The sequence below is a fragment of the Pinus tabuliformis genome, chromosome 9 (genome assembly GCF_031772625.1).
Source record: "Pinus tabuliformis cultivar Carrire ecotype Pingquan chromosome 9, CPIR1, whole genome shotgun sequence".
NCBI classification, from domain to species: domain Eukaryota; kingdom Viridiplantae; phylum Streptophyta; class Pinopsida; order Pinales; family Pinaceae; genus Pinus; species Pinus tabuliformis.
In genome coordinates this window covers 1,762,196,237-1,762,218,477 of record NC_142307.1, presented here as the reverse complement: position 1 = coordinate 1,762,218,477, position 22,241 = coordinate 1,762,196,237, and positions in this window count along the sequence as shown.

Genomic DNA, 22,241 nt, shown 5'->3' with positions numbered 1-22,241 from the left:
CGGAGTCAGGAAGTCTGTGTGGAGAACAACAAAGTTGATACTTTTTGGGTGTGTTGTCCCATGTCGTTGTAGTCGAGAGTCAGGAAGTCGAGAAGTTGTGAAGTGTTTTTTGTGTAATATAATGACTTGAAATCCAACCGGGGAAAGGAGTATGAAGTCAGGTGGTCGGAGGTCAGAATGGTATCCATATAATGTTTATTGCAGAGCACACCACGATCCTAACGCACAACATAGTTGGGTTAAGAGAGAAGTTAGTAGGTCAAGAGGTCAGGACAAGAGGGAAATTAGGAGTCAGGAGGTTGGGAGATCGAGAGTTGTGGAGGTCGGAAAAGGTCAGGATGTCGAGGGTTGGGTAGGTTGGAAAAGGTCCTATCTCCAACCCCGGACCTCCGACTTACATCTATTTATTTTTTTTAATTTTTGTTTTTAATTATTATTTTATATGTTGGAATTTTTTTAATTTTTTTATATAATAATAATAATAATAATAATAATAATTATTATTATTATTATTGTTATTATTATATTATTATTAATATTAAATTTTGTTTTAAATTATTATTTTATATGTTGGATTTTTTTATAATAATAAATATAATATTAATAAATTTGTAATTAAATAATAATTTTGTTATTAAGCGTGATTAACAAATTTGAAATTAAATAATAATAATAATTTAAAATTCAAAATTTTTAATAATAATAACAACAACAACAACAACAACAACAACAACAACAACTACTAATGTGATTATAGTGTAATTATTAATTGATAAATGCCTATTGACTTATATTAATCACATTTGTTAAATAAATATTGATATGCTAATTCTATATTTATACTTTGATGTAAAGAAAGATGCTTATATAAAATTATCATATAATAATTAAAAACATATTAATAATATCAAAATATTTCAATATTCATTTCAAATAAACTATTTTTATATTAATTTGATATAATAATAATAAATATTTTATTATCAATATTTAGATAATGTATTATTTAATATAAAAAGATATATAATCCATCTAAAGAAATATGTAATTTCTCATCTAATATAATTTTTTTTATATGATATCATTTCAATCATAATCATAATAATAATAATAAATTATGGGAAACATAATAACCCAGTTGATTCATTAAGAAATAAAAATTCAATTCCATGGTGAGAATGAAATTTTAACATTTACCATTTGGATTTCCATGCATCAACATGGTGAGCCACCACATGAAATATAAATAGAGTCGCCCAACATTACAGTGATTTACATCTCCAGATTGTCAGTACATGCTTATATCAGCATGCTATCAGCTACAATGTTTGAAAACTGAGTTGTATTTAGTGCGATTTTTTGGACTTTCCAAAAATCTGGTGGAAAAAATTGAGGTTAAATCTTGATTTGTGTTATTTAAACTAATTTTTTGATTTTATATATGGATTTAGCACCTTAAAAACCCTTAGGGCACTTCTATTGTGTAGGGGTTACCCATCAAACTTGTGATTTCAATAAATTCCTAACGATTTTAGAGAAATTAGACTCGAAAAACCCACCGAAAATACTTTCAAAAAATCGCACTAAAAACAACTCGTTTGAAAACTCATCACCCACATTGTCATTATTCGAAACTCGTTTCTACCTGAGGAATTAGGAATTAGGAATTAGAGTGAGAGGAATTCAAAGCAAGCTGTTGTAGTAGAGTTTTGGAATCTCCTCATTGCTCTGAAGAGAATTCTTGTTAAATAGTATTAATTGTTGATCACCGTTTACCAAAAAGAATGGGTTAACTATATTGGATTTTTATAGATTTTTAATGAACGACTTCTCTCCAAGTGTAACCTTACCCTGACAGGGAAAACGTTTCTTTGAGTTTTCATTTTTTCTGAGTGGATAAAGAAAGTTTATGATGCCATCACAGAGAGTGGTGGTGACTTTTTGATGCACACGATGGTCACTTGCCGCTGATTGGTAGGTATGGTCATTGATCCACTTTGACAGACTGATTTCTTTACTCTTGGTTAATAATATAATAAATATTTCTGAAATATTAGTCTGGGATGATTTGATTACCGTAATCACATCCTATAAGGAATGTTTTTTTGGTCGATCAAAAGTGCTTATTTATATTATCATGATAAAATATAGTAAAAAAATTATTTCAATGGCTCCCCTAGCGTCACTCCTATCAGATTTTTAGGTGGGAGAACCTGAGTATGCGAGAGATGCTTCTATATAGCCATTATTTTAGATAAGTTGCACAACTTTAGAGACTACAGAGAAATAAAAAGTGCAGAAAATTTACACATATCATATCATGGAAGCGGTTAAGGAGGAAGCATAGGAGGAGCTGCAAAGAGACCATAATTATCATTTATGTGGAAATCGATATGTTCCACTCAGGCCTCAGAGGCTACATAGGCGGTCATTAGTTCAATGATGGCTCCTGCAGATGTTATCCAACTACTCCAGAATTACACTTGATTGTGTTGAATATCATTGACATAAGGCGCCAACTCATTTCTATATTCGTATCAATGCTTTATGAGGATGTCCAGATTGGTTTGGACTTCGTAGAGCTGCTCAACTATGGATTTCAAGGATGTTGGAGCAACCACGAGGCTTGGGGAGTGACCTCGAGCAATGGCTACTTCCCCTTCGTGCTCCTCACTTACCTACTCTGCAGCGGACGAACTGTGGTTGTTGGCCTGGTGCGCAATAGGACCATGCTACCCTCACCGCGATGAGGCGACCTTTTTGACGAGACATGACAACCTGTACAGAACAAGAACTGATTGAGGAAACCAGAGAGAGCCCTCCGACCCTGAAAGAGCTACCCTCTAGAGCCCGACCACCAAACACAAGGACCCTCCCAAAACAACACTACCTCTACCCAAGCACAATACCACACACCCGATAACCAGAAAATGCTGACTTCTCGACCCGCCTCAGGATGAGAACACCACCAAAACAAGAAGGGACCAAAACGAGACAACAAAACTAGCCAAATCCCCAACGAGAGACACCCAAGGCAACATAACCCACTTGAGTCCAATGGAGATAGCAGAACCCTAGAGGAGGAAAACATAGGTCAGGGCCAAGAAAAACTTGGTCAACACCAAACTCAAAAAGCTAACAATTAAAACAATAACAGATTTCCAAGACACCAAGCAAAGAGCTCCCCGCACGCCAAGCGTCCAAGCCACCCCTGCACAGACACAAAATACCTCCAAACGAAATAATAAAGAGAGAGACCCTCAACTAGGAGCACCCAATAGTCCAATTACTCACACTCAGAAGAGAAATTAACTTCTGCCAACCCCCAAAGGTAGCCAAAACCAGAGTTAGACACCAAGACCGTTCGCAAAGAGACAACAATACCTGAAAGCCACCAAAGGAATGGTCGGCAGGATTATCGAGCCGCTGATGGAAACTGGAGCACACAAGAACACTTCTAACCCCACAACCAAAAATAGAGACTTGTTAGAAATTGTAATTACTCTCGCATGTGGAGTTAGCTACACATAGAGACCTGTTAGAAATTGTAATTACTCCTGCATGTGGAGTTAGCTACACATAGAGAGTCAGTTAACTAAGTGATTGAGTGATTGAGTGGATGAGTCAAGTCTAGTTAAGTGATAGACGACTTTTAGTGTGTGGTTGCATGTCAAGATATTTTAGGCAAGTAGCTAGCTGGAAAAGGATAAATAACCTACACCCAATTTATTGTAATCATCATGTTTTGTATGATCACGTGTGAATTATTTATGGTTTCTCCTCTTCCTTTCCTTCAAATTAGTATCGGAACTAAGTTACAAAAAGTCAGGGAGAGAAGATCAACACTAATCCATAAGAGAGAGGAGAGAAATAATTTTGCCTCTTATTTAAGCTATAACACTCCTTATAGTGGTATTCAAGGTGTTATAATGCTAGTGGGCTTAGCATAAAGCCTCGGTCCTTCTATATTGTGGATAGCGTTCACATGCAGCGTATCAACAGACAAGGCCGCGTTAATAGAACCAAGATGATTTTTTTTTGATAAAAGGTTTGAAGTCGAGTTATGAGGCAATCACATAAAGCCTCGGTCCTTCTATATCGTGGATAGCGTTCGCACACAACGTATCAGCAGACAAGGCCGCGTTAATAGAACAAAGAGGAATAGTTTTTCGATAAAAGATTCGAAGTTTACGAGGCAACCACAACCGCCGTTGTCGTGAGCAGTCCATAGATAACCACTTCTCATTGAGGGTTTCGAAATGGCCGTGAGCCTGGAATGTAAGAGGGTAAGGAAAAGCTCGTGGGTATCTTTTGCCCTATGTTAAATATAAGTGACATATTTGTTATATGGGATTAAAGTGGTGAAAATCGTTTTTACTAAAGTTTTCAAAAAGGGTTTTGGAAATCGATTTTTTTTTCAAGTTTTTTCTTTAATTAAAAAAAATATAAAATTTGGGATGATAAGAAGAATTTTTTATAGGTTTTTATTGGCAAGAGAGTTTAGGGTTTTGAAAAGTTTAGTAGTATGCAAAATTATTTTGGTGTTTTTGACAAATTTTTTGGTGAAGATTGTTATTTTGGTGTTTTGTCAAGCATGCAATTTTTTGGGTGAAGATTGTGTCTTATGGGGTTGCATATTGAAAATCATATTTTTTTAGGGGCGATATGGAAGATAGCCACATGCAATCAACAAAAAAACTATAAGAAAAGGAGTGACAATAGTCATGGGTCGCAAAGTGCGACTGAAGAAGACTAAGAAAAGGAATCGAAAAGAAGAGGCAGAGATTGTTGCCATGGTTAGAGAGGTTCAAGCCACAGCCGAGGAACTAAGAAGTCTAACAGAAGAAAAAGAAGAAATCGAGGGTGATTGGTGTAGCTTTGATTTGCTACCACCTCTGTTGTTTACAGGTAAATATTTTGATCATTGGGTTATCAAGATGTTAACTTTTCTTTGAGCTAAAGAGTTAATTGAGTATGGTTCTAATAACCCATATGATGAAGTATGTGGTTCTTTAGCATTGAATTTTATAAAGCATGCATTGGATGAGAAGTGTTTGTGCAAGGTAGTAGGCTACAACTTCCAAGGAAGCATGGAAGTTCCTGGAAGAATAATTTGGCACAAGGTGGAGTGACATGCAAGATCGGGTTATGTCATAAGCAAAGAAATCCATCACAAATTTGAGCATAGATGAGCAAGACTCTGAGAGGAAAATAGATCTTGGAGAATCCAACTCAAAAGTCGATGATGGTTTTCAAGACCACAAAATTGAAACCCATTATGCAAACATGCATATGGATGAAGAATATGCAACAAAGATTGAAGAGAGAGAAGCGGGAGCCTCTGTATGTGAAACAGAGCAAGATAAAATAAATGCTCAAGGACTCCATGGTAATATGGATGATGCAGATGATGGTGAATCCCACCATGATGAGACACATGTGGATGATGACTGCAAAGTTATATATGAATTGGTGAATCCAACTACAGCTGATGAATTTGATGAAGTTGAAATTGTCAATGAAATTGACAATGAGCACATGAATGCTTAGATACCCCACGATAGTGTGGATGAACATCATGTTGATGATATATGTGGTTTATTTTTTGAAATAGAGATTGATTGTGGCAATATGGCAAGCACAATGTTTGATGAAACATTGAAGGTTGAAGTTTCCACTGTAACAACAAGAAATGAAGCAGTTGGAACTGTCCATGAAGCAATAAGTGATATAGCAGCAATTGATGATCAAGAACATGATAAAGTGATTGAAGAGTTTTTGATGAGAATGTTCACTAACAACATAGTGGAAGACAACCTCCATGTAGTTGAAAAGAAGGCAGATGTAGAGTAGGAAGCTCTCATTGAAGAGAGTCATATTAAAGATGTTTTTAACATTGTTTTTGAATATGCAGGTGTTCAAAATAGCATGGGCGAAAAAGTTGAAAACAAGGTTGTTAATAAATTTGATGCAGATTACAGGAAAAAAGCAGCAGTACCTGATGATGAAAGTGAAAATGATATCGATGTTTCTGAAGACAAAGATGAATGCATTGAAACCATTTTTCAGCAATGGAGTCAAGAAGAGATAAGATTCCGCTATCAAGAAATATGGTAGAAAGAAAATCAGGAATATGAAGCACAAGAAGCAAAGCAAAGAAGAAAGTTTGAAGATGCAATGTTATGGCAACAGTCCATAGTTGAACGAATATTTGAAGAGGAAGTTTTAGAAGACATGATCCAATTGTTTTTCAGAATAAGTTCAAGACAAGTCAAAGAAAAATTGCAACAACAACAAGTGAATAAAACCTACAACAAGAAAGCACGATAGAGAATGAAGCAATTTCAAGGATTTAAAATTTGGAAAAAGAGAAAGAGAAAATGAAAAATTGTGAAAGTCTTGAGTCATTGTAAGCCTAGATGAAACATAGACCAACAAGCATGTTTGGGTGATAATTGAGTCAATTTATATTCTAAGACTATCAGGCATAGTTGAGTCATGTTGAGTTATGTTGAGTCATACAATCGTAATTAAGGGGGAGTGTTAGAACTTGTAATTACTCCCACATATGGAGTTTAGATAAACATAGAGTGTCAGTTAACTAAGTGATTGAATGATTGAGTGGTTGAGTGTTTGAGTGTTGTGTCAAGTCAAGTTAAGTGATAGATGACTTTTAGTGTGTGGTTGCATGTCAAGATATTTTAGGCAAGTAGCTAGCTGGAAAAGGATAAATACCCTTCACCGGGTTCATTGTAATCATCATGTTTTATGTGATCAATATAAGAGCAACAGCTCATGTTTTATGTGTGAATTATTTATGCTTTGTCTCCTCTGCCTTTCCTACAAGACCCCGCTTAGAGTCACCCTAGGGTCCTAGGTAAAATCCTAGGAGTCCATACTGAAGCTAGTAGATGCAGAATGAGATACCTCTCCACTACTCCACGTAACCCATGACCCTGGCAAGTGCGCATGGTCATTGACAAGTGAACTTTCCACCCTGCAAAACAATACTCATCACCCAAAATGTAACACCCATGATGTTTCGACAGCAACACATAATATCCTTCATAACCAATTCTAGAAAATTCAGAGGTGAGACGTCTTGTCTCATTATAACCCTGGAGCTGTGAAATAATTGTCACGTGCCTCACAACGAGATCCCGAGTCCCAATTTCCGTCCATTTGCCCACACCCATCGGGGGATCCTTACGTGTGTTACCACTTATATCATCCATTAGACTCTGGTCGTTTAAAGGAATCTCGATAAATGACAGGTTGTGTCACCAATGTTTAATGTCAATTTCTTTATTGTTTTAATTCATTTGAATTATTTTCATTATCTATTTGATATTCAAAATGTTTGGTTTGAAATAGATTTTCCGCTTGATGGTTTCAAATCGATTTTAATAATATAAAATAATATGTTAATAAAATAATATTTTATTGATTAAATATGAAATTTAATATATCTATCTATCTATCTATCTATATATTCAGAGAAAAAAAATGTTTTTTATACATATTTAAAAGTCTAGTACATGCATCAGTGAGAATAATAGTCCAGTGCATGCATCAGAGAAAATATATCAGAAAGTAGGAAAACATTGCTAGATGATCTGAATATAACATTCAGTTTAGACAATCCTTCATACACTAATCCAAAAAGCAAATACATAGAAAAAATAAAAAATTATAGTGTTTGTCTACCCATGAGAATGTTACTCAAGATAAGAAAAACTAGTAGAACAAGATTCATCTTTATGGAAAGCTAATCTCGCCTTCCTTGTAGAATTTCCCACTATAGATCACCAGATAATGAAATATACTAAAGCAAAATACTTGATCTACTTCTACAAACAAACTTGCGGAAGCTTAATCGATTTTGAGCAAGATCAAATAGAACACATATAACAGAGAATGAGAAATCAATCACACATGAACACAGAAGAATACTCTGGGGAAAGCCTCAGCCAAAAAGCCCGCTATCTGTATTATCATACAAGTGGAAATATCTCTGGATTACACAAAGCTTTAGCTCAAATTCTATCCAGCTCTCAATACAATCCCTCAATGTTGCTCATAGACTGAATAGACACAACATATGCCTTCCTTCAATCATCCAAGACTCCTAGTTCCTTGCGCAGTTTCTCCTGGGTCCTCTGGCTGCCACCTATGTGAATTAACCTCTCACGCAACTCACCAAACTCAGAATTAACTACGCAATCTCCAAGGAATGAATTCCTTCTGCATGCAAGAGATATCCTCAATGGAATATTCCTACAATTGATAGCACATTGTCCCATCATCTGATCTCAACTGGGTCTCTGACTGAACTGACATGCATGAGTTATTTATGAGAGAATCTTCAGTTATCTGAAGTACAGTAGTTACATGCATGCATGCATTAACTAACTGAACTCACAATCAGTTCCACAAACAGTTGGAACTAATCTAACTGGACTTAACTCAGTTAGCTCAGCTAACTAATTACAACTCAAAGTACAACTCATCCTGATCACTTTAATTAAGGGATAACTTCCTCAATCAAAGGGAAAACTATTGCATGTCTTCACATAGACTTCATGTTTGATTTTCTCCAACTAATTAAATCAAGATGAATTAATTAATTATTTTTCAAACAACTACTGAGAACAAATTCGAATTTTAATTCTCAATTTTAGTTCAGGGACTAACCAAAATTGGAATGTATCCCGAAATGTTATTTATAGCAATATTATTTTTAGCACTTCTATATCTAGCATTTCTTGTTGCTATTTTCAACACTCCCTCTGAACAAGAAAGGGATTACCAGTCACCCCAATCCTGTCTCTGTGGAACTCGAATTTGCATTTTGACAATGCCTTAGTCAAAATATCTGCATCCTGCTCCTCGGTCGAAACATACAGCAATAACATGATCCTCTTCACCACACAGTCTCGAAGATGATGATACTGGATATCGATGTGCTTGGACCTGTCATGAAATACTGGATTTCAAAGAGTTTGATACAACTCTGATTATCACAATAAATCACAGTTGGATCCCTCCTTTGACCAAACAATCCAACTAGAATTTTCTGCATCCAAATGGCCTCACATGCTGCCTGACTAGCAGCCATGTATTCAGCACTGCTGAGCTAAGTGCAACTGACCTCTGTTTCCTGCTGTACCAAGAAATTGCAACTGAACCAAGGTTGAAAATTCCTCCTAAAGTGCTCTTCCAGTCTGATGGAATCCCTGCCCAATTTGCATCTGTGAAGCCCTGAAGCTTCACTCACTCTGTCTGTCTATACCATAATCCATACTAAGATGTGCCTCTGAGGTATCTCATCACATGCTTTGCTGCTTTCCAAAACAACTTGGTAGGTTGAACCATAGCTTGACTCAGTTGGTTCACTGCAAAGCACAAATCTGGTCGTGTGTTCATTAAATACATCAATGAACCCATAAGCTGCTGATAAACAATAGCAGCTACTACCTCACCTGAAGTAAAATCCTCCTTCCTCTAGTTACCTACTAGAGGAGTTTGCATGGGCTTGCAATTCTCCATGTGGAATCTCCTGAGTATCTCATTGGCATACTTGCCTTGAGACACAAACACTTCCCCATCCTTTTGCCACACTTCCATGCCTAGAAAGTAGTGCATGAGACCCATGTCTTTCATCTCGAACTCTCTTGCAAGGTCCTCCTTGCAAGACTTGATCAACTGATCATCACCTGTCAATATCAGATCATCAACATAAATAACAATGATCAATGGCTTACCTTCTACCATGATGTGGTAAAGGTTCACATCTGTTTCACTCTTTGTGAAGCCCAACCTAGTGAAATAGCTGTCGATCCTGGTATACCAAGCACGAGGTGCTTGCTTCAGTCCGTACAAAGCTCTCTTGAGTCGGCACACATGCGACTCACGATCGAAGGTCTCAAAACCTTCCGGCTGCTCTATGTACACCTCTTCCTCAATCTTGCCATTGAGGAATGCAGTCTGCACATCCATCTGATGGATCTTCCAACCCATTTGAGCTGATAGTGGCAACATCGATATGATAGATGAGTACCTTGCTACAGGAGCAAAAATCTCATCATAGTCGATCCCCTCGACCTATGAGAAAACACGAGCAACAAACCTGGCCTTATGTTTCTCAACACTCCCATCAGCTGCTTACTTTACCTTGTAAAGCCATTGGGAACTCACCACTGACTTGTCCTCTGGTCTTGAGAGAACATCCCAAACATTGTTTCGAATGATGGAGTTGTACTCCTCCACCATAGCATCAACCTAGATTGGTTGCTGCACTGCTTCCTCGAAGGAATATGGTTTGGTCTTTACGCACTCCCCAACCAGGGCCATGTAACCAGTGTACCACTCAGGTGATCTCCTCTGTCTGCGCTGAGAGGATGGTTGTCCCACATTCTCTCTTACATCCATCACCAATCTGTTAGCTTCCCTTGAGCGTTTCCGCCCATCTCTAGAAGACTCTGCATGAGTGGATGTCTCCACTCCTGGATCCTCTACATGTGACTGCTCCACATCAGTCTGAGGCTCCTCCTCCTTAGGAACCAAAAGTTCCTCCTCTGCATGCAACTTGAGCTCCCTCTCAAGGGACACTCGCATGGCTTTCTGCTCGTCGAACTTCAGATCTCTGCGTACCACTGTCCTCTGACTGGTAAGCAAGAACACTCGATAGTTGTGGGGTGTATTAGTGTACCCCACAAGTATCCCCAACTCAGTTGTTGGCTCTAGCTTCTTCCAGGCATCTTTGGTCACATGGTAATAAAATGATGATCTAAAGATCCTGAAGTGACTCACATCTGGTCTCTTCCCGGAAAAGGCCTCCATTGGTGTCTTCATCCCCAGTATACAATGCAGGCTTCTATTCTGCAAGTATACTGTTGTATTGCATGCCTCAGCCCACAAATGAAGTGGTAGGCTTTGGTCATGCAACATTGCCTGAGCTGCTCCCACAATCGATCTGTTCTTCCTTTCGGCCACCCCATTCTACTGTGGGTTGTGGGGTACCGTCAACTCTTGTTTAATTCCTTCTGTTGTGCATAAGTCCTTAAACTATTGGGAGACATACTCTCGACCATTATTGCTTCTCAAGGCCCTTATTTTCCTTCCAGATTATTTCTCAACCAAGTCTTTGAACTCACAGAACCTTGAGAAGCTTTGATCCTTCTTGTGCATGAAGTAGATCCAACATCTACAAGAAAAATCATCAATAAAAATAACATAGTACCTTTGTTTAGCGGTGGAGGCTGTAGAGAATGGTCCACACACATCTGTATGAACTCACTCCAGGATTGCTCCAGCTCTAAAAAAAAAACTATCTCAATCCTGAAAGGAAGATTTTGCATACTTACCCAAGATACAACCTTTGCATGTATCCACTTGCTCCAGTTTTCCCTTGGGAAGTCCAGTAGAAATCTGCTGCATGATCTTCAAGGCCCCACAATGCAAGTGGCCCAATCTTCTATGCCATAGCTCGCCAATATCTTGGCTCTGCACCAACTCTGCTTTTGAACTCAATGCAGCACAGTCATCTACCTCTAGCTTGTAGAGATTCTTTGCTCGTATCCCAATCCTCTTGGTCTGTCCAGTGCCGATATGCCTCAGGAATGCCTTTCCTTTACTAAATACTACATCATAGCCTTTGTCTTCCAACATAGCGACAGACACAAGATTATTCTTCAGATTAGGCACATAATTTACATCAGTTAGGGTGAGAGGAGCTCCATGCTCCCTTTGAAACATAATCGTACCTTCACCTGAAACACAGTACTTTTCATCATCGCCCATCTTGATGCACATCTCGAGGTCCTTCTCCTCCAAAGTATTGAATAGACTCTTGTCGCCGGTCATGTGGAATGAAGCTCCACTATCCAGGCACCAAACATAACCCACCATTGATGAAACCATGCATGTGATGAGGGTGAAATCCAATTTGAACTGTGAGGCCAGTGCCTCACCATTTGATCCTTTTGAGGATCCCTTCTTGGATTTCTTCTATGGACAATTTGTAGCATAATGGCCGACTTCATGACAATGAAAGAATCTCAGTTTTGATATGTCAATCTTCTTCCCACCATGGGAAGAACTCGATTTGGAATGGGAATCCTTCCCCTTCCCTTTCCTTGCCTTACACATTAAGGCTAGATTTTCTTCATCATTTTCCTTTGATGAAGGTCCATCTCTAGTGCTTCTCCTTATCTTCTCCTGCATCAGATCCAAACAAAGTCATTCCCAATCTGACAGTTTCTCTCTTCCATTTACCGAGTCTTGGTAGCTATGCCAGCTCTTAGGAAGACTAAGGAGAGCAAGACTCACCATCTCATCATCAGTTGTCGTGATCCCTACACTTCCAAGCTCATCCTTGTAGGTGGTGAGCTTGTTCAGATATGTAGAGATCATGTCGCCCTTTTCACACTTGATTTTCCGAAGCTTGTCTTTCAACGCCAGCTTCCTCTTATCACTATTATTATGATATAGATCCTTTAATGTTTTCCACATTGAAAAAGGTGTCTCCTTCCCATGGAGACTCGAGTCAATGTGGTCTTGAAATCCCTCCAGAAGGATCCTCCTTGCTCTAGGCACACATTTATTCCACTCTGCCAATTCTTGGGCATTAGCACTTGCTGGCTTGGGGACTTCTTGATCAATGAAGTCCTTCAAACCGTTGTACTCTAATACTGCTTCCATGCGATCCTTCCAGGCTATATAATTTGAGTTTCCATTAAGGGCATACTCAAGTCTCAAACCATTGAATGCCATTGGTGAAATTTGAGATGTGATAAGAATTCAATTTCTATAATCAGGAACTTCAAACTTCAAACTTCTTCCTTCTTTGTATACTCTTCTTCGCTTTGATCACCTTTGCTCCAATACCATGTAGAATTTCCAACTGTAGATCACCAGATAATGAAATATACTAAAGCAAAATACTTGATCTACTTTTACAAACAAACTTGCAGAAGCTTAAGCAATTTTGAGCAAGATCAAATAGAACACATAACAGAGAATGAGAAATCAATCACACATGAACACAGAAGAATACTCTAGGGAAAGCCTTAGCTAAAAACCCCACTATCTGTATTATCATACAAGTGGAAATATCTCCGGATTACATAAAGCTTTAGTTCAAAAGCTATCCAGCTCTCAGTACAATCCCTCAATGCTGCTCATAGACTGAATAGACACAACATATGCCTTCCTTCAATCCTCCAAGCCTCCTATTTCCTTGCACAGTTTCTCCTGGGTCCTTCGGCTACCACCTGTGTGAATTAACCTCTCACACAACTCACCAAACTCAGAAGTAACTGCACAATCTCCAAGGAATGAATTCCTTCTGCATGTAAGAGATATCCTCAATGGAATATTCCTGCAACTGATAGTACACTGTCCATCATCTGATCTCAACTGGGTCTCTGACTGAACTGACAAGCATGAGTTATTTATTAGAGAATATTCAGTTATTTGAAGTACAGTAGTTACATGCATGCATGCATTAACTAATTTAACTCACAATCAGTTCCACAAAATGTTGGAACTAATCTAATTGGAATTAACTTAGTTAACTGAGATAACTAATTACAACTCAAAGTACAACTCATCCTGATCACTTTAATTAAGGGATAACTTCCTCAATCAAAGGGAAAACTGTTGCATGTCTTCACATAGACTTCATGTTTTATTTTCTCCAACTAATTAACTCAAGATGAATTAATTTATCATTTTTCAAATAGCTGCTGAGAACAAATTCGAATTTTAATTCTCAATTTTAGTTCAAGGACTAACTAAAATTGGAATGTTACCCGAAATGCTATTTATAGTAATGTTAGTTTTAGCACTTCTATATTTAGCATTTCTTGTTGCTATTTTCAACATTCCTCTTTAATGTGTTGATCTATTATTAGTTTGTAATGCATGATACCATATTGCCCTTGTAGACCCGCTTTGGACAACTTGTCCGTTTCCGGTTCGAAGTAATGCTTCCATGTCATGTATAGTTGTCATTGTGAATCCCTAGGGGTCAGAATAAAAATATTAGGTTTCCTATGTGTGACTTGTAGTCATGATATAGACGTGTCAAAGTCAGTGTGTTATGTCCTATATATGTGTAACTATTGTGATGAATAAAGGAAAGTGTGATTTGTGTTGGGTTGTGGAATCTCTCTCTACTCACCTTTTTAGATTTAGATTTTTAACACTTCCTTGTCCTCCTCTCCATATACATGTGTCATGGAGTAGGAAGTAAGAGAGGTCAGCATAAAACATAAAAGATCTAAACAATTCTTTGACAATAAAGTGGGAAGCTACGTACCAGAATATTTGAGGACTAAGTCAATCATAGATTCATTTTTTTTCATTTCATAATCTAATCAAATTGCAATAAATTTTTAGGTATGATTATAACTTTATTAAGGGATCAAATATAAAATTCTCAGAAACAAAAAATATTGCTCAATTTTATTTTTATTTTTTTCAAATTATTTTGTTAATTAATAAAGTAAAGTCTATTTTCTACATAAACATCCATCATAACATTACCTTATTCATGCATTACTTTTTTATTTATCTAATTCATATATATATAATCATAATATTTTATAAAATTTAATTTTAATAAAATTTAATATTTTAAGAAATTATTTAGCTTAATCAAAATTATATTATTTTCTTAAATTTTATAATATTTTAAAAATTAATTTTTGATATAAAAAAATAATATACTATTTTTATATTAAAAAAAAATGTTTTAAAGTTATTTTATTTTTATTATTGTTAAAGTTTAATATAATTTTATATTTAAATTTAAAAGATTATTTAATAAATTTTTTTATTTTTAATTAATAAATGAAATACTAATGATTATACATACATACATACATATATATATATAGATATAGATATATAAATAAGAAATCAATTGAGTGAGGTTTTTACTAATCCAATCCACAATTATACTCATTGTTGTTTTCAAATATGAAGTCATTACATTACCAATCATGAACCTGGATCAAAGTTCAGAGTTTCAAGTTGGTGACCTATCATTGTCTGCTCTATGCCCTATGGGAGATATGTATGAAATTGTTGTTTATACCATTGTGAATAATTTATACTCAACATTTTTTATCTCTCTGTTTCCATTTACATATTTGTTTCTCTCTCTCATAGACTTCTTCCCTCGTCGTCTTTACCTCCCTCTCTCGTTTTCTCATGAGCACCCTCTCTCATTTACCCATGAGCACTTCACCAACTCTCATTGAAACAATTCCATGGCCTTTTTTTTATCAATGGAAACATTCACCTTAGAATAGTGAATAGTTTATGTATGTTAAATATATTATATCGTAGTGAGTGAGTGACATTATAAAAAATATCTATAATAAATCTTAATACAAATAAAATAAAAAGTTCCTTAAGTGCAATGAAGGCTTTATATACATGTTCACATATAATAATGTATCAAAAATCAAACTTAAATTAGTTGTAATGCTATAAGAAAACAGAATCAAACCGATCTCTTAGTTTATTTGCCTTAGCATGGAACTTCACTTTAGATGATATGATTCCATCTTTAAGATCATTAAGCTCAACATTTTAATGCACCTTATCCATCATGTTATTCTGCATCTTATAGTCCATCACTAATCCCATAGTACATTGGCGGATTAGGGATTCACTTTCAGAATCACATCTAGAAGCATGTATTATTTGTAACTACCAATTGGTTTTTCCTTAGCATAGATATTTCTCATTCAAGTCAAGCTATAAATGAAATAAACTCCATAGACTCACCATTTTAGACATTAGAAGGAAAATTATTCAATCTTGTTACAACAATGATCGGCCCTACTGATGAAACCTTAAGTCTCAACAACAACTTTCTAGGTTGATATAAGTCTCAATCTCAATTATAGTTTTGATATTAATAAGTATGGATTTCTTTGGTGATTATGAAAATAATGTGCTTTTCCTCACAATCAAAATAGTACCGATGAATCTCAATATACTAATTGTTTAGTGCTTTTGCCACCCTTCACACTTTTGGCACTTCTGTCACCTTTGATGTGTCCAACTTGATCACCCAAAGATCATTGAGTGGACACTTGTGGTAAGTTAACTTGTATTTCCATGTGGCATTGGCCATCATGTAAACAAAATGGAGTCATGTTAGCATTACCATAAAATATAAACAAAATGGATCCATATTTAGAAATTGGTACAAAAAAATATTGAGATCAATTATTTAGAAACAAGAAAATAGGGTTTCTAGTTAGATGATTTTAGCTATTTTTTGGTTTCGTGTTTTTAAGAAAGCTCAAATTTGCAAGTGAATTTAGTAGAACTTGAATAATTGAATTCCACAAAGAACATATAAGGTGGAAAATTGTCGATCAAGTTGTTATGCACATAAAATATCAGATTTTAATCACTTATGATCCAGAACTATTTCTATTATACTTTTATCCCAATGAAAATAAGGTTGGTTTTGATGCGATTAGCCAAAGGTAGGCATTATCACAGTCATAATCATTGCATACATATTTGAGATAGACGCTTAACAACACCAAAGAAAAGCATCTCAAATAGTAAATGGTTGGTTAATTGTCAAATTGTTATGCAAATGAAAAATCACACATTAAACACTTATGAAACAAAACATTTTCTAGTCAACTTTAGTGCCAAAAGAAATAAGTTGGCTTAATTGTGATTGGCTAAAGGTAGCTATTATAGAAATTGGAACCACCGCATACATATTTGAGACATACACATAACAATGTCAAAACAAAGCATCTTGATCTTGGCATAAACAAAATATATTATTTACATAAACTAATTATTTCTCTTCATTATTCAAAGAAACAGGGACTAGTTGTTTTATCCCTGTCTCCCTTGTTCTTCTATTTTTTTTTCCATATTTTCTAATGGAGCAACTTATAGTTAGTCAAAATAGTTACATATAAATTGTGTTTGTGTATTTTAATGTAGGTGAAATAGATTTATGCAGTAAATTGTTATATTATCATCTAATTTAATTGTAAATTAATTGAAATTGTTGTTATATTATCATCTAATTTAATTGTAAATTAATTGAAATTGTTTAATTGTAAAGGTAAAAATTAAAAAATATAAAAAAATATTAAAGTAATTGAAAATATTGCGTATTAGAAATAGTAGGATGATTTTTGAAAGCAACTTCAAAGATAAATTTGAAATTATATCTCAAAAATGGAATTATATTTTAATTGATTTATAATTGAAAATACAAATTTAACTAATTAATAAATTAATTGAAAATTTTGTATTACAATGTAAAATGCTAAGTCATTTTTAATTAATTAATAATAAAAAAATAGAGTTTTGTTTCAAAAAAATAGAGTTCACAAATTGTCTTAAAAGACCTAAAACTTATTAAGTAAAGAAACATGGTAATCTTTGGCACAAGATGTATAACAGATGCTCAAATTTAAACAAAATATCGAAAACCCTTAAACATTAATACTAGATAAAGGCATGTTAGTTTTTGGCTTCCTTTTAACTCTTATAGACTTGGAAGTCCTTGTCCATAAACAACATTTATACATTATCATGTTGTTGGAAAATTTCTTCTTTTTTAATTTCCTCAACTATTCCAATAAATAATCTCACATTTGAGATAGCAAATTAGGACTTTTTCCCAAATTTACAACCATTTGATAAAGAGCAATGCACTTAGCTTAAAGAGATTCTATTTTCTTTCCAACCATGCATATTTTCCCATGGCGAATGCATATTCATTATCTCTAATTTTTTCATGGGATTGCATCCTACCATTAACATATAAAATAGAATTCCTACTCTCTCCAATGAGACTTTCATCTCTTCTGGCAACTCTATGGATATTAATGATTTGACATAGTCTCATAATGTGAATGATGTTCTATTCTGAAATCACTACATGACACCTACAAATTCCTTCTTCCAATTCCCATGTGCTTAACTAGTAGATTACCATAACTAATTACTAGAACCTTTTCCATCATCCTTTCAAACAAATGAAAATTGAGTGGAAGACCTTCAAAATAATGCTTTTTCCACATAAATTTGGACACCAACTTTATGTTTTCCATGTGAATAGAGAGGTGTATAATAACATATTCAAAAGAAACAATTGACTAATCAACTTGTCTAAGCATGTCCAATAAGCAAACAACACAAGGTTCAACAAGCCGCAAATGAGTCACCCACATGAATTGAGATCCCAAAAACATAGCCTTGTTGTTACGTCAAGGCCATAGGAAAAAAATCCCAATTCAAATGGGTTTGAAATAGAGCAATCCACCACAATGCAAGCAACCATAGAGCCTCCTCTACAAACATTGTAGGATAATCCTCAAAAACCATTATGTCAAGTGTGGGAGAACTCAATTCACTTCTTAATTAATTGCTCTACTTCAATATCAAACCATAAGTGTTTGAAGTTATTGTGGGGTAATCCTCATTCAAATTTGAATTCGCTTATTTCTTGCCACTTAAATTGTCACTACGGTTTTCATGCAAAGTGTACTCATAACTATGACCTAAAAAGTTAAGGAATAGATAAAAATGAAATCCTGTAATCCATACAACTTTACCATTATTCAAAGAGGGGGAACTAATCAATCATGCCACTTGGTTTTTACGAATGTGTACTAACTATGGTTTATAGTTAAGCAGAGAAAAATGAAACTATTATAATCCCCACAAGTTTGTCATCATTTAGAGAGGAAGAACTATTAATTTGATTCTTACAATTGAATCTTAATAACCAATAGACTCTTGATGTGTCTTGGAATGAGAAGTTTCATTATCCGGAAAAGAGCCATAACCTCATATTGACTAAGCAAAGCCCGTGTAAAAGTTATTTTTTGATTTCCCTTAAGATCAAAAACCCCTTTCCACTTACCATAAGTGAAAATAATATATAATTAAAAAAATATATATCTAAAACATAATAAAAGAATCATATTGTAATTTAAAATATTCTATAATTGTCAATTTAATTCAAAATTAAATAAAAATGCAAGACACATATATAATCTATATAATCCAACATTAAATATGAAATAAAACTATTTTCAATATTATCCAAAATTAAATGTAAATGAATTCTCAAATATAATATAAATAGATATGTTAATGTATGAAGAAATTAGAAATTATTATTTTATAATATTTATGAATTAGAATAGTATTTATATTTATAGCCAATTATATAAGTGAATGATAGAAATTGATATATATTTTTATTGAAACTATCATTTTATCATATTTAGAAATCGTAATATTGTTTGTATTCATAGTGAAATATAAAATATAAGAGTGAATTAATTATATACATTTGTGATTAAATATATAAGTCAATATTGAAAATTGATATTTTTTAATTTAGTTTAATAAAAATTGTAAATTGAATTGATATGAGTGATTTATATAACATAATATTTCTAAGGTTTTGTAAATGGGGTAGGAAGTTGAGTGGGTTTGATTGTGGGGAAAATCAACAGTCAAGAGCTCTTGAAGCACAAGAGTCTAAGAGGTGGGTGAAGAAGTGAAGGGAGATATAATTGAATAGTTCATATGGATGCTTTCCTTATGATATATTCACATTGCAAAAAAATAAAAAATAAAAATAAAAAATCATTAAAAAAAATACTAAATTATAACTTTATTTCAAAAAATAATATATAATATATACATTTAAAAAAATAAAAAAGCCATGGAAATTGACCTTCACTTTACCATGGAGATTCCTAACTTGGAAATAGGCTTCATTACAATATCATGGTTTCCTAATACCACATTATTAAAAAACCATCTCATATTTGTATGACACATGGTCATATGGAATGTAGGAATTTACAGGGTAAGTTCCTCAGATAGCACACCAAAGGACACCGCTCACAAATAGATCACAGATCAATACACCAGTATTCTTGACGTGGTTAAAACCCACGGCCTGAGCCAACATGGCCACTTCAGACAATTTATTAATAAAAGAATGAAAATTTACATAAGCTTCTCTCATGAATGGTTACCCTACAAATGACCATCCATGCTCTTTAAATAGAGATCATGGACCAATTGGGTGTTAAGCCACAGATGAAGTGTCAATAATACCTAGGAGAGAATGAATCGTTGGATCACTACATATTGTGACCGTCGGATTGTAAGTTACAAAAGTACATAGTAAAGAAACACACTTTACTTAACTCTACACTAGACCAAGTTATACATAACTATTCCCTATGTGTCGGAATATCCTAACATCCCCCCTTAAGAACAACTTGGGATAAGATTTAAGGGTGTACAAACATGACACAATAGGAGAAGGAAGGAGGCATTAGAGCCTACCCCCCCTTAGTGGCAACTTCCTGAACCCCAACCATAAATCAAAGTTTAGTAAACTTCGCCTCTATGAGAGCCTTTGTAAAGATGTCTGCAACTTGATCATCTGTTGAACAATATTGCACTTCAAGAACATGGTCATGAATGAGATTTCTGATGAAGTGCATGTGCAATTCAATGTGTTTGCTACGCTGATGTTGGATTGGATCTTTGCATAGTTGAATGCTACTTTGATTATCACACCAAAGTGTAGTCGGATGCTGTTGCTAAAAGCCAAACTGTGATAGGATCTGACGAGGCCACATGGATTCCTTACTAGCTTCTACAAAACCACTATACTCTGCCTCTGCTGAAGAAAGAGAAATGGCACTTTATTTCTTGCAAGCCCGTGTAATAGAACTTGAACCAAGAATGAACACATAACCTGCAGTAGACTTTCGATCATCAGGGTCACCTGCCCAATCAAAATCAATGAAACCAACCAATAGAGGAGATGCTTCTTCACTGTAATGAATCCCAAACTGAACTTTACCTCGAACATAATGAAGTATTCTTTTAGCTACTTTCCAATGACTTTCATTTGGGTTTGTCATAAACTGAGCAATAAGGCCAACAACAATGGAAACGTTAGGACGAGTATGGGTAAGATACAAAAATTTTCCTACAAGTTGACGGTATAAGGTAGCATCAACTTCAAGGGAAGTACAAGTGACTGAAATTTTGGCTCCAGAATGAAAGGGAGAAGGGGCTGGCTTACAATCTTCCATGTGAAAATGGTGTAGAATATCACAGGCATACTTGGACTGGGAAAGGGAAATTCCTTCCTTGGATTGTAAGGCTTGAAGACCAAGAAAATAATGCAAGTGTCCTAAGTCTATCATTTCAAACTTATTTTCAAGGCTGGACTTCACATGGTTTATAAGATTGGGATCACTGCCAGTAAGGATAAGATCATCAACATAAAGAACAAGAATGATAAGAGACTTGCCCACTTTCTTGGTGTAGACAGTATTGTCAGAATGACACCTAAAAAAGCTAGTTTCTAAAAGAAAGCTATCCATTTTGGCATACCAAGCCCGAAGGGGCTTGCTTGAGACCATAAATGGATTTCTTAAGCTGATATACAAGGCTAGAGTCTGTTTGTATAAAGTTAGTAGGTTGTTCCATAAAGATTTCTTCATGCAAGTCCCTATGCAAGAAGGAAGATTTAGCATCCATTTGATGGACTTCCCATTTGAAAGGGGCAGCAAGGGAAAGAACAAGGCGGATAGAGTTCATTTTGGAAATAGGGGAGAAGGTTTCAGTATAGTCAATGCCTTCAACTTGTGAAAAACCCTTAGCAACAATACGAGCTTTATGTTTATCAACTTTTCCATCTGGTCCATACTTGGTTTTGTAAACCTATTTGCATCTAACAAGTTTTCGTCCCTTTGGAAGAGGAAAAAGATCCCATGTATCATTTGCCAATAATGAATGATATTCTTCACTCATAGCTGCATCCCAATCTGGATGGCCTGAAGCTTTTGAAAAGGTGTCAGGATCATGATTCGTTGAAGCTTGAGCTAGTAAAAAATAGGCTCTATCGAACTGAGAACATGTACATCGTTGATCTGTAGGATCACCGGCAAGAGCACCTGCGGCATCCCAAGTAGCACAAACCCATTTTGGAAGCTGAGGAGCTAAAGAAGAATCCTGAGAAGGTGGGGGAGGATTGTAATCCTCGCTGTCATCATCTGAAGAAGAAATATTTTCAGAAGTAGAAGGGATAGAGAGAGGTGTCACATCCGCCGAACTAGGCTCGTAGGCCGATATATTTTCAGCAAACTTTACATCTCTTCTTATGTTAACATTTTTGGACTTAAGTGGAA